Consider the following 13765-nt stretch of genomic DNA (forward strand, 5'->3'; position numbering starts at 1 on the left):
CGTGTAATATAGTGCCCTCCATAATGACCAATCATTTATTTATTTGCCTCTTTAAATAACATGTGGTTTAAGTGCACATTGTCAGATTTTAACAAAGGACATGTTTCATACATTTTGGTTTCAGCATGTTGAAATGACAGCAGTGTGTACACAGTCAAAAAAATCTCAGAGTTTGGAGTTTGACAATTTATCTGCAACTCTGCAAATTTATCAAAATGTCGAATTTTGAGGTCTAATTCAAATGTAATAAAATGCACAGTCATTAGAAAAGGCACTTATAATTCTCAATTATGGACAAAATCAGTGGTCTTGTGTCAGGAACCTTTGGATTTAAATTGAGTTATGTTTGTGCAAAAAAAAAAGTATCTTAATTTTTTTATACTAATCTCTTAGGGGTAATCCATAAAATAAATGGTGCAACGTAGCTATACAAAAATCAGAAGTCGGTGAGCCCGACGCCATTGCAGTAGACCTCCCAAATGGCATTGAGATTGGTTTTGAAATGGACGAGATATTGAGGTTCAAAATTGAAAGGCCAATATAAGAAGAATTTGAAAAACGATATAAAAAGGAATGAAATATCTCGCTAACAGACCTCAACATTCAGCACTAAAATGCCCTGACAAACACAATGGGACGAGATGGGGGCATATTCAGAGTGGTTTGGCCATAAGCACATGGCATGGTGCTAAATTGAAGATTTATACTGGCAGCAATGATAGGGCTGAGAACATAGCGTAGTCAAACTTGCAACTCAAAAACTACTTTAAATGTAATGACACTGCTGTTTTACATAATTGTTTTACATAGGAATATTTCAAGTCCCGTACAACGCAAGTGGCTTCAAGTCACTACGACCAAATGCCGAAATCGAATTCCCACAACGATGCTCGCTCCATACAAATAGTAAGAAAGTATTGGCCTAAGAAAGAAGCCAATATGACAGGAATTTGAAAAACACCTGATATAAAATTGAATTAGAAATCCTGGCCCAGCTGTAAAAAAGTAAAATGATAATACTGCGTTTGGCATAGTGCAACAGCGCCCCCTGTGCAAAGACATCTTGGAAAAAAGCTAACGGGACCAGGCTCCGTAGTAATGTCATCAAACAAACAAACGCGTTTGTACAAAATATTGTGCAGTAACTATGACCGACACTGGAGTAAAACTTATATTAATTAACAACCAAAGCAAATACTACAATCTGAAACATGTTACTAACGGATGACCTTCAGGATTAAAAACGCTCTGACAGGCAGAGTAAAAAAGAACTGACTTTAAACCAATGAATCAGGGGAGAGCGCGAACGCAGTCCCCACTACCAGAAATTATGCAGTCGAGATTCCCACATTTGGGGAATTCGCAGGGGTCAGCACAGCCGGAGTGCAATGGCTGAGCCTCGCCCTGGGTGAACCGTTATTTCTTTTATTGAGTTTCACTTACTTTCATTTACATTCATACTTACATTTACTTACATTTACTTACATAACACATATTTACATTGCAAACGTCAGACAGTAACAAACAGAGTTACATTTAAACATGACCGCAGACAATACCAAAATACATTAAGACATTACTGAGTTTCACTTACTTTCACTTTTACATTTCATTTACATTCATACTTACATTTACTTACATTTACTTACATAACACATATTTACATTGCAAACGTCAGACCGTAACAAACAGAGTTACATTTAAACATGACCGCAGACAATACCACAATACATTAAGACAGTAGACAGTACACAGTAAACATTACATACATTACCCAAGGGAAGGCTTCGGGAGTGTAGGTGTCCGGCTGTAGGTGTATTGTCCAGGGTGTCCGTGTCATATGTATAATTCTGTGCTGTTGTGAATTTTCCATTTTGTGTTTGTGGTGCTCTTTCCGGCTTTGTGACAGTCCAGGTGATAGTAGTCCTTGATGTGGTTGGTGATCTGCCGGGTGATGATGATGTTGTGAAGTTCCTGTTTTTGAAAAAACATGATGTTGCGTGCGTCCCATAAAGTGTGCTTGGTGATGTTGATCACCCTCCAGGCAATCTCCTCCTCAGCAGATGTGATCCCGTTGCGGGGGCCGAGGAGGATATCCCGGAGGGTCAGTGACTGTGTGTCAGTGTATGTGTCCAGGAAAGTGAAAATGGATTGCCAGATAGATTTGGCCTTTCTGCAGTGCCACAGGAGGTGATCTCCGGTTTCCTTTTCGTTACAGCGTGGGTACGGGCATGTCTCCGCCAGGGCCAAGCTCCTCCTGAACATGAACACCCTGGTGGGGAGAGCTTTCAGCACAGCTAGCCACGCCAGGTCTTTCTGTGTGTTCAGAAGGCATGGGTGATTTATGTTTTTCCAAACTGTAGTGGCTGTGCTGTGGGTCGTGTTGTCGGGTCTGTGTAAATGTTCCTGTGCATTTGTGGTGTTTTTGATTTCCTGAAATGTCCAGTGAGTGAGCTGTGCAGTGTGCAGACGTGCTGTGTAGATGTACCGGCGGAGTGACCTGTAGGGCTGGGGGGGGTCCCAGGAGTAGGGGTGCCTGTGATCCAGGATGCAGAGCCCCAGGGGTCTTAAGCTGGTGGTGAAGTAAAAACGGGTCATGTATCCGGTTTTGTTACTGCGGTTTTTTATGGAGTTGATGTGGTAGGCGAGGCTCTGCATCCTGATCAGTTCTGCGACGTTTGGCACGCCTCTACCCCCGTTCCTAGGGTCCTTCCACATGATCAGCCTCTTTACCCTCTCCTGCCTACTCCCCCAGACAAAACCAAAGACAATTTTGTTAATTTGTTTCTCAATATGCTTGTCTGGGGGAAAGATCTTTCCGACATAGGCGAGGATCGGGTAAAGGATCGTCTGTACTATGAGGATTCTCCCCGTCATTGACAGTGCCCTGGAACTCCAACTGCAGGTCTTAGCTCGAGCCCGGCCGAGGGCCCCGGCCCAGCTCCGGCCCCCGGAGTTGGTCCTGTCGAACGTGACGCCAAGGATGTTCACGGATGTACGAATGGGAAATGTGTCCGACAGGACCTGGTCGACCGCCCAGGCCCTGGACACAAACACCTCGCTCTTGGTCTTGTTAATTATTGCGGAGGTGGCTGTGCAGAAGTGGTCCAGAGTCCTAATAATGTGCTGTACAGACGTTTGTTCAGTGCAGAAAAGTGTGATGTCGTCCATGTATGCAAGTGCCTTGAGTTGTTCTGTGCACCCTGGGAGTGTGTAGCCGGTGATGTCTGTGTTTGTCCTGATTTTGTGTAAGAGTGGTTCCAGGCAGTGTATGTACAGTAGTGCAGAAAGTGGGCAACCCTGTCTAACCCCTGAGTGTATGGGAAAGTGTTCTGTAGTGTGTCCATTAACCAATATTTTTGCTGTGTTGTTTTGATAGATGATGTGTATCCATTTTCTAAGACCAAGAGGGAGGTTCATTGCCTCCAGGACCTTAAACATGTAGCTATGGCCCACTCTGTCGAAGGCCTTCTCCTGATCTAGATTAAACATGCAAAAAGGTTTCGACCGTTCGACAGAGTGGGCCATGATGTCCCGAATGAGCACCAGGTTATCGGCGGTCGACCTCTCCGGGACCCCGCAAGCCTGGTCCGGACCCACGACCTGAGGGGTAGTCTCCTGGAGCCTGTACATGAGGGCCTTCGCCAAGAGCTTGTAGTCGGCCCCCAAGAGGTTAATAGGCCTCCAGTTTGTCAGGCTACGCTCATCACCCTTGCCCTTGTAAATAAGGGTGATGACGCTCTCTGTCATCGAGGGGGCCAACCGGCCCTCACTGTACACCGCGGAGAGCACCGATGTTAAATCTACCTTGAGGTGTTCCCAAAAGGTTTGGTAGTACTCGGCCGGGAGCCCGTCGGGACCCGGAGTTTTGCCGGTGTTCAGGCCTTTCACCACGTGGGTGAGCTCCTCCACGGACAGACTCTCCTCCTCCTCCTCCTCTCCTTCTCCTGCCCGGGGTGCTATGGCTGGGATGTCCTGTAGGTATGTGTCCACCATGTGCTCATCCATGTGCTTTGTGCTATACAGATCAGTGTAGAATGCCCTGATGTGGTTGTGTATATTCTGTTCACCCGTGATGATTTGTCCTGTGTTGTCCAGTAATGTCTGTATGTGATTCTTTTTGTTCTTGATCTTCCTAAAAAAGTAACGGGTGCATTTTTCATTTTGTTCTAGGTGTTGAACTCTGCTTTGATGTCTAATTTTTTCCTGTTCCTGTCTATAGAGTGCTGAGAGGTTGTGTTTGGCCTGTGTGATTTCTTGTGCGACCTGGAATCCCTGTGCCTGTAGTGCTGCTAGTCGTTGGAGTGTGCTGTGCAATTTTTTTGTTTGTTCCCTCCTTTTCTGTGCCTGCCTGCGTCCTGCCGTGATGAAGTAACCCTTAGTGCGTGTCTTGACCATTTCCCACCATTCTACGGGTGACGTGAAGAGTTCCTTGAGTGATGCCCATTCTTGTAGTCTATTGATGTATGCCTGTTTTATTGCTTTGTCCTCTAGTAATGATGTGTTTAGTTTCCAGATTCCTCTCCCCCTGTGTGTTTGTGCTGGTGTTGTAATCTGGATGGTGAGTGCTTTGTGATCTGAAAAGAAGACTGTTTGTGCTGTGATGTTCTGTGATTGTATCTGATGGCTCAGAAGGAGGAGGTCTATCCGGGAAAAGGATTTGCCACAGGAACTCACCCACGTGTAGCGTGGCACCAGGTCCCGACCGGCGTCAGTGAGGGAGTAGTCCGCTATGACTGACGCCAGCTCCCGACTCGAGCGGTCCCTCCACGGCCGGCTCCGATCCTCATCCCTCAGGGCACAGTTGAAGTCCCCTGCCATCACGACGGGGAGGTTTCCCAAAAGGATTGGACGCAGCTTGGGGAAAAAGGCTGTGCGCTCATTTTGGTTTGCGGGTGCATAAACATTAATAACCTTAAAGTGAAAATTGTTATAAACAAGTTCAACTGCTAAAATCCTTCCTGCCTCCACCACTTTTTTCCGGGTTATCTTGACTGAGTTATTCTTGATTAATATTGCCACCCCATCTGCACGTGCCACACTCGAACCCGACCACACCGAATCCCCTATGGCCCATTCATTCTGATAATCTATGTAATCTGTTAAAAAGGGGATTCTACACTCTTGTAAACATAAAATGTCTGTGTTTTGTGTTGTGAGGAATGCCATGACGTCTGCCCTTTTCTTATTGTTCTGAATACTGCGTACGTTTAATGTGAGGATGTTTAATGTGCTCATGATTGTTGTTGTAGTGGTAACTAGTGCAATGACAGTGGTGTATGTATGGTACTGCGTCCAATCCATAGCTGATCACGGGAGGTGATATTTACTTCTGCCCTTTCCCTGTTCTAGATTCTGGAGGACCCCCCCCGGGTGGATTGGAGGAGGACCTGGCGGGCAGAGTGGTGAGGGGTGTGGCTGGCTTACCGGCTCTCGACGCACCCAGGGCTGCCTGCGAAGCGTGCACTGGTCCAGCTGTGTCCGGGCGGGTGTCAATGTAAAGTTTGGTGAGTCGGAGTGTTTCCCTAGATACGCGTGTCTGTGGGGGTGGTCGTGTCTGTGGGTGTTGTAATTTGACCGTCCTGTCTATAACTTCTCCCCATATGTAGTCCAGTTCAGGTGCGTCGTCTTTGTCAGGTGTGCTGTGTGAAGTTCTGGGTCTGGTGGGTTTTGCTGGTGCTGGTTGTGCTGGTTCTGTCATCGTTTTCCCAGAGGAGCGGTGTGTCCTTGGGGTGACTACGGGTTTGGGGGGTATTTGGGTAGTGGTCGGGCTGTCCGTCTGTGCGTGTTTTACTGGCTGTGCTGGTTTGTCAGGTTGTGTCGGCGGTTCCACTGTCTGTGGAGGTGGCGGTGGTGGCTGTTTTTCTGGTGGTGGTGGTGGTGGTGCTGGGGGTTGTTTTTCTGCTTGTGTGGGTTCTGGTTCTGTGTCCTGATTGGTGGAGGTGGTGGTAGTTCTTTTCCTTTCCCGTGGTCGGGGGTCTCTTTTTCTTTTTCCAAGGATGTCTGGTGACAGTGTGTCTGTTGTGTTGTCTGTGTCTGTGGGCAGAGTGGAGGGTGTGCTGTCTGTGATCTCAATCTCCTCGTCCTCGCTCTTGACTTCTATCTGCTCAGTGTCTGTAGTGGTGGAAGGGGAGTTGGTGCTAGTACTGTCTTGTGTCGTGCACTGTCCAGGATTTCCACACGGGAGTGAGTCTGTCTGTGTGTCTGGTCCAACTGTCTCCATCTGTGAGGGGTTTGGGGGCTGGTCTGTGTCGGGTTCTGTCTCGGGCTGTGGTGTAGGGGTGGGTTGTTCTGTGGTGGTGGGGTGCTGAGGGGGGGTCTGTGCGGGTTCTGTGGTTGCATCGTGTGTTTGTGGGTTTGTGTTGGTTGTGTTTTGTGGGGGTGGTGCTGTGTTCTGTGGAGGGGGTGCTGTGTCCTGTGGAGGGTGGTCTGTGCCCTGTTGTGCGTTGCTGTCTGTGCGTGCTCGTGTTTTGTTGGCATATGAGGATGGACAGTCCCTGAAAACATGCTCCTGGCTCCCACATAGATTACACCTCCGTGCCTCTGTGCATTTGTTTGTCTGGTGCTCCCCTCCACAATTTTTACATTTAATCACCGTGCATGCTGCTGCAAGGTGCCCCAGGTTCCCACAGGTGCGGCAAAGTTTTGGCATCCCATTATAAAAAATTTGTCCCCTGTTCTGTCCCAAAGTGATGGTGCTGGGTAAATGCCTGACCCCCCCGATGGATGTGTCGTCTGGGTGCAGACGGACTAACCATTTTCTGGCGCCTGTCCACACCCCGTCCTCGTCGTATACCCGTCTCACGTCCGATACCAATGTGCCGTGTCTGCTTAACCAAAGTGAAATGTCATAATCTGAAACTGATTCATTATAAAATAAAACTGTGATAACCTTAACCTCCCTGTCAGTGAGTGCTTCTACTGTGAATTTGTTCAGTGGTGTTTGTGTGGCTTTCTGTCTGTACTGATTCCAAAACATCTCTAGTGTCTGTGCATTCTTAAAACTGGTTTCAAATATGTCCCTAGGACCAGGCAGCTTGAACAGGCAGTTCAAGTCAGACGGAGCGAAGCCCAAACCTCTCTGCAGCACTGCTCTGCTGAACTCCAGGCGTGTCAGTGATGGTTCCGGGTCAGTGCGGTTGTGGATGAATCTGACTGCGTTGTGCCTTCTCGTGCCGGGTGCTCGCTGGTTCTCCATGATGTTTCGGGTGTGCAGGTAGGTGGAATGAGAAGGTGGGGGGGGAGGGGGAATGGGGAGAAGGGAGAAGGGTGGGGAAAGGAAAAGGGGTAGGGAAACACTCACAAACAAAAGAAATAAAAGTAAAATAGAGGTTCAAAATCAAAATGAGGGTGAAAGAAAAAGGGGAAAAAAGGAACAGGTATTTAGTGGGGTTTAACTGAGAAAACAACTCAAAGAAACTAAAACTGGAAAGGGAGAAGGCTGCAGTGCAACCTCCTCCAATATTACTCCCCTAAGAATCTGGGGTCTGGCACATAGACACTCAGCTGATTGCAGGTCTCCTCTGGCTCCCTCTGTGGGGTCAGGCTCCAGGATCTGGCTCCAGGCTCTTTTAGGCAGCAGGCCCTGGCTCCGGGCTCCTCCAGGCAGCAGGCCGCAGTCCCTGGCTCCGGGCTCCTCCAGGCAGCAGGCCGCAGGCCGCAGTCCCTGGCTCCGGGCTCCTCCGGGCAGCAGGCCGCAGTCCCTGGCTCCGGGCTCCTCCAGGCAGCAGGCAGCAGGCCCTGGCTCCGGGCTCCTCCAGGCAGCAGGCCGCAGTCCCTGGCTCTGGGCTCCTCCAAGCAGCAGACCTCGGCTCCGGGCTCCTCCAGGCAGCAGGCCACTGATCTGGGTTTCCGGGGTGTTCCGCTGGGCTACAAGGTCGAGCCAGCCGCGGTCAAGCCACGTACTGAACCCAAGCCTTGCAGCCCGTCCAGAAAAAAGGAGGAAAATGGGAAGGGAAGGAGAATGGACTAAGAAAAGGAAAAGAAAATAACAAAAGAACAAAATGCTCTTAGAAAACAACTAAACAGCCCAGTGACCCCCTGTCCACCACTAGAACCCCAGTGGTGGGCAACAGGACCAACTGAACTGAAAAGAAGCCAGAGCAAAATGCACAGCAAGAAAGAAACACGTGATCACGGTATCTCCCCTGCCAGGTAAGTATGAGTTGTACACATCAGGGAAGGGAGTCCTACTCTTTAGCATACATTTTACACTGACGGGTACCACATTCTACCAGTCACTCGAGTGACCATTTCTTGCAACTTCAGCAAATCAGATGATTACCACTTTCAACCCAGTAAGTAGTTCAGATAGGTCAACTGTCTATTTTTTTCCACAATCACCTGATGTGCCTTTTTTTCTATCGTCCCACAATGCACCGGTATGAACTCCCCCAGTCAGAAAGAGTGCCCTGGATACATCACTGAATCCAGATCCCGTTTGGAGTTGTGCACTAAATGTTACAAACTACCATTCTTCAAGATACTGATGTAACAGACATCCCCAAATGGAATTACTGAGGGGTCATCTGATCTTTTGTTGGCAGCATTTGAATTAGTCTATATTTATTAGGAAAATGCACTCCACAACAACATCCTGAAAAGCCTGGTATTGCCTGGTGGTCCCTCAGAGTTCTACCCGAGCCCAGCCGTGCTTTGTACCACAGCCATTGCACTCCGGCTGTGCCGACTCCTGCAAATTCCCCGAATGTTGGCATTTTCGAATGCATAATCTCAGGGGGCTTAAAAAATATATAATGTACATGAATTGTTCAACATTGTGAAACAGCACCCCCTATACAAAACACCGTGGAAAAAGCTTACAGCACCTGGTATTCCCAGGCGGTCTCCCATCCAAGTACTAACCAGGCCCGACCCTGCTTAGCTTCCGAGATCAGACGAGATCGGGCGTATTCAGAGTGGTATGGCCGTAAGCAACAGCCGCGGTGCAAAATGCGATATTTAAACTGGTGGCAATGATATGGCTGAGAACATACCACATTCAAACTTGTAACTGCGCTCTTGATATGAAAAAATGTACTTTAAATGTAGAGATACTAACCAAGGCATAAAAACGATAAATGTATACCAACAAATGTATTTTAAGAAAAAAGTTTGCATTTGCTGAAAGCCTCAAAAGGCAGGAAATTTAATTCATCAGCCCAAACACGAACATCAGCCCGCTCTAACATCAAGGTGTATCAGCACAGATCTCTGACAACATGCTACAGCCATGTACAATATCTACTCTGTGTCAAACAACATCGGATTGTTCAACATTCAGATCGGATTGTTTAAGATTCAAACCCCTCAAATGATTCATAATCTTAGAGTAATTCTGCATATTAAAGTTAGAGGAAAATGTACTCATTTTGCACTTTTCCAACATGTGTCCTGTTTGGGACCACATTTCTCGTATCAATCTTTCAACATAGCTTGTCCATAAAGTGTGTCTTAACATAGCAGACCTTTTTTAAACTGTAAATGGACATATACATAATTATTCATAGTTCTCAAAGTAATTGACCACTAAACAGAGTCATGGCTAACTAACTGTGCATTCACAGTCACTCAATGATAGTGTCACACACAAATCACTTTGATTCTCACTATGGGAATGAATGTTATAATGTTGCGTGTAATATAGTGCCCTCCATAATGACCAATCATTTATTTATTTGCCTCTTTAAATAACATGTGGTTTAAGTGCACATTGTCAGATTTTAACAAAGGACATGTTTCATACATTTTGGTTTCAGCATGTTGAAATGACAGCAGTGTGTACACAGTCAAAAAAATCTCAGAGTTTGGAGTTTGACAATTTATCTGCAACTCTGCAAATTTATCAAAATGTCGAATTTTGAGGTCTAATTCAAATGTAATAAAATGCACAGTCATTAGAAAAGGCACTTATAATTCTCAATTATGGACAAAATCAGTGGTCTTGTGTCAGGAACCTTTGGATTTAAATTGAGTTATGTTTGTGCAAAAAAAAAAGTATCTTAATTTTTTTATACTAATCTCTTAGGGGTAATCCATAAAATAAATGGTGCAACGTAGCTATACAAAAATCAGAAGTCGGTGAGCCCAACGCCATTGCAGTAGACCTCCCAAATGGCATTGAGATTGGTTTTGAAATGGACGAGATATTGAGGTTGAAAATTGAAAGGCCAATATAAGAAGAATTTGAAAAACGATATAAAAAGGAATGAAATATCTCGCTAACAGACCTCAACATTCAGCACTAAAATGCCCTGACAAACACAATGGGACGAGATGGGGGCATATTCAGAGTGGTTTGGCCATAAGCACATGGCATGGTGCTAAATTGAAGATTTATACTGGCAGCAATGATAGGGCTGAGAACATAGCGTAGTCAAACTTGCAACTCAAAAACTACTTTAAATGTAATGACACTGCTGTTTTACATAATTGTTTTACATAGGAATATTTCAAGTCCCGTACAACGCAAGTGGCTTCAAGTCACTACGACCAAATGCCGAAATCGAATTCCCACAACGATGCTCGCTCCATACAAATAGTAAGAAAGTATTGGCCTAAGAAAGAAGCCAATATGACAGGAATTTGAAAAACACCTGATATAAAATTGAATTAGAAATCCTGGCCCAGCTGTAAAAAAGTAAAATGATAATACTGCGTTTGGCATAGTGCAACAGCGCCCCCTGTGCAAAGACATCTTGGAAAAAAGCTAACGGGACCAGGCTCCGTAGTAATGTCATCAAACAAACAAACGCGTTTGTACAAAATATTGTGCAGTAACTATGACCGACACTGGAGTAAAACTTATATTAATTAACAACCAAAGCAAATACTACAATCTGAAACACGTTACTAACGGATGACCTTCAGGATTAAAAACGCTCTGACAGGCAGAGTAAAAAAGAACTGACTTTAAACCAATGACTCAGGGGAGAGCGCGAACGCAGTCCCCACTACCAGAAATTATGCAGTCGAGATTCCCACATTTGGGGAATTCGCAGGGGTCAGCACAGCCGGAGTGCAATGGCTGAGCCTCGCCCTGGGTGAACCGTTATTTCTTTTATTGAGTTTCACTTACTCTCCCTTTTACATTTCATTTACATTCATACTTACATTTACTTACATTTACTTACATAACACATATTTACATTGCAAACGTCAGACAGAAACAAACAGAGTTACATTTAAACATGGCCGCAGACAATACCAAAATACATTAAGACATTACTGAGTTTCACTTACTTTCACTTTTACATTTCATTTACATTCATACTTACATTTACTTACATTTACTTACGTAACACATATTTACATTGCAAACGTCAGACAGTAACAAACAGAGTTACATTTAAACATGACCGCAGACAATACCACAATACATTAAGACAGTAGACAGTACACAGTAAACATTACATACATTACCCAAGGGAAGGCTTCGGGGGAGTAGGTGTCCGGCTGTATGTGTATTGTCCAGGGTGTCCGTGTCATATGTATAATTCTGTGCTGTTGTGAATTTTCCATTTTGTGTTTGTGGTGCTCTTTCCGGCTTTGTGACAGTCCAGGTGATAGTAGTCCTTGATGTGGTTGGTGATCTGCCGGGTGATGATGATGTTGTGAAGTTCCTGTTTTTGAAAAAACATGATGTTGCGTGCGTCCCATAAAGTGTGCTTGGTGATGTTGATCACCCTCCAGGCAATCTCCTCCTCAGCAGATGTGATCCCGTTGCGGGGGCCGAGGAGGATATCCCGGAGGGTCAGTGACTGTGTGTCAGTGTATGTGTCCAGGAAAGTGAAAATGGATTGCCAGATAGATTTGGCCTTTCTGCAGTGCCACAGGAGGTGATCTCCGGTTTCCTTTTCGTTACAGCGTGGGTACAGGCATGTCTCCGCCAGGGCCAAGCTCCTCCTGAACATGAACACCCTGGTGGGGAGAGCTTTCAGCACAGCTAGCCACGCCAGATCTTTCTGTGTGTTCAGAAGGCATGGGTGATTTATGTTTTTCCAAACTGTAGTGGCTGTGCTGTGGGTCGTGTTGTCGGGTCTGTGTAAATGTTCCTGTGCATTTGTGGTGTTTTTGATTTCCTGAAATGTCCAGTGAGTGAGCTGTGCAGTGTGCAGACGTGCTGTGTAGATGTACCGGCGGAGTGACCTGTAGGGCTGGGGGGGGTCCCAGGAGTAGGGGTGCCTGTGATCCAGGATGCAGAGCCCCAGGGGTCTTATGCTGGTGGTGAAGTAAAAACGGGTCATGTATCCGGTTTTGTTATTGCGGTTTTTTATGGAGTTGATGTGGTAGGCGAGGCTCTGCATCCTGATCAGTTCTGCGACGTTTGGCACGCCTCTACCCCCGTTCCTAGGGTCCTTCCACATGATCAGCCTCTTTACCCTCTCCTGCCTACTCCCCCAGACAAAACCAAAGACAATTTTGTTAATTTGTTTCTCAATATGCTTGTCTGGGGGAAAGATCTTTCCGACATAGGCGAGGATCGGGTAAAGGATCGTCTGTACTATGAGGATTCTCCCCGTCATTGACAGTGCCCTGGAACTCCAACTGCAGGTCTTAGCTCGAGCCCGGCCGAGGGCCCCGGCCCAGCTCCGGCCCCCGGAGTTGGTCCTGTCGAACGTGACGCCAAGGATGTTCACGGATGTACGAATGGGAAATGTGTCCGACAGGACCTGGTCGACCGCCCAGGCCCTGGACACAAACACCTCGCTCTTGGTCTTGTTAATTATTGCGGAGGTGGCTGTGCAGAAGTGGTCCAGAGTCCTAATGATGTGCTGTACAGAGGTTTGTTCAGTGCAGAAAAGTGTGATGTCGTCCATGTATGCAAGTGCCTTGAGTTGTTCTGTGCACCCTGGGAGTGTGTAGCCGGTGATGTCTGTGTTTGTCCTGATTTTGTGTAAGAGTGGTTCCAGGCAGTGTATGTACAGTAGTGCAGAAAGTGGGCAACCTTGTCTAACCCCTGAGTGTATGGGAAAGTGTTCTGTAGTGTGTCCATTAACCAGTATTTTTGCTGTGTTGTTTTGATAGATGATGTGAATCCATTTTCTAAGACCAAGAGGGAGGTTCATTGCCTCCAGGACCTTAAACATGTAGCTATGGCCCACTCTGTCGAAGGCCTTCTCCTGATCTAGGTTAAACATGCAAAAAGGTTTCGACCGTTCGACAGAGTGGGCCATGATGTCCCGAATGAGCACCAGGTTATCGGCGGTCGACCTCTCCGGGACCCCGCAAGCCTGGTCCGGACCCACGACCTGAGGGGTAGTCTCCTGGAGCCTGTACATGAGGGCCTTCGCCAAGAGCTTGTAGTCGGCCCCCAAGAGGTTAATAGGCCTCCAGTTTGTCAGGCTACGCTCATCACCCTTGCCCTTGTAAATAAGGGTGATGACGCTCTCTGTCATCGAGGGGGCCAACCGGCCCTCACTGTACACCGCGGAGAGCACCGATGTTAAATCTACCTTGAGGTGTTCCCAAAAGGTTTGGTAGTACTCGGCCGGGAGCCCGTCGGGACCCGGAGTTTTGCCGGTGTTCAGGCCTTTCACCACGTGGGTGAGCTCCTCCACGGACAGACTCTCCTCCTCCTCCTCCTCTCCTTCTCCTGCCCGGGGTGCTATGGCTGGGATGTCCTGTAGGTATGTGTCCACCATGTGCTCATCCATGTGCTTTGTGCTATACAGATCAGTGTAGAATGCCCTGATGTGGTTGTGTATATTCTGTTCACCCGTGATGATTTGTCCTGTGTTGTCCAGTAATGTCTGTATGTGATTCT

At 46.9% G+C, this 13765-nt stretch overlaps 3 non-coding genes across 3 annotated transcripts; all 3 read right to left on the reverse strand.

The window, feature by feature from the left end:
• Nucleotides 1-1292: 1292 nt before the first annotated feature.
• LOC133139744 (U1 spliceosomal RNA) lies at nucleotides 1293-1457 on the reverse strand. Its single transcript, XR_009709910.1, has one exon. It is a non-coding gene; the product is annotated as a U1 spliceosomal RNA (small nuclear RNA).
• A 7359-nt stretch (nucleotides 1458-8816) lies between these two features.
• On the reverse strand, nucleotides 8817-8935 carry LOC133139749 (5S ribosomal RNA). The gene has a single exon (XR_009709913.1). It is a non-coding gene; the product is annotated as a 5S ribosomal RNA (ribosomal RNA).
• Nucleotides 8936-10926: 1991 nt separating this feature from the next.
• Nucleotides 10927-11093, reverse strand: LOC133139739 (U1 spliceosomal RNA). The gene has a single exon (XR_009709907.1). It is a non-coding gene; the product is annotated as a U1 spliceosomal RNA (small nuclear RNA).
• Between the last annotated feature and the right edge of the window lie 2672 nt (nucleotides 11094-13765).

The sequence above is a fragment of the Conger conger genome, chromosome 10 (assembly GCF_963514075.1).
Source record: "Conger conger chromosome 10, fConCon1.1, whole genome shotgun sequence".
NCBI lineage: Eukaryota > Metazoa > Chordata > Actinopteri > Anguilliformes > Congridae > Conger > Conger conger.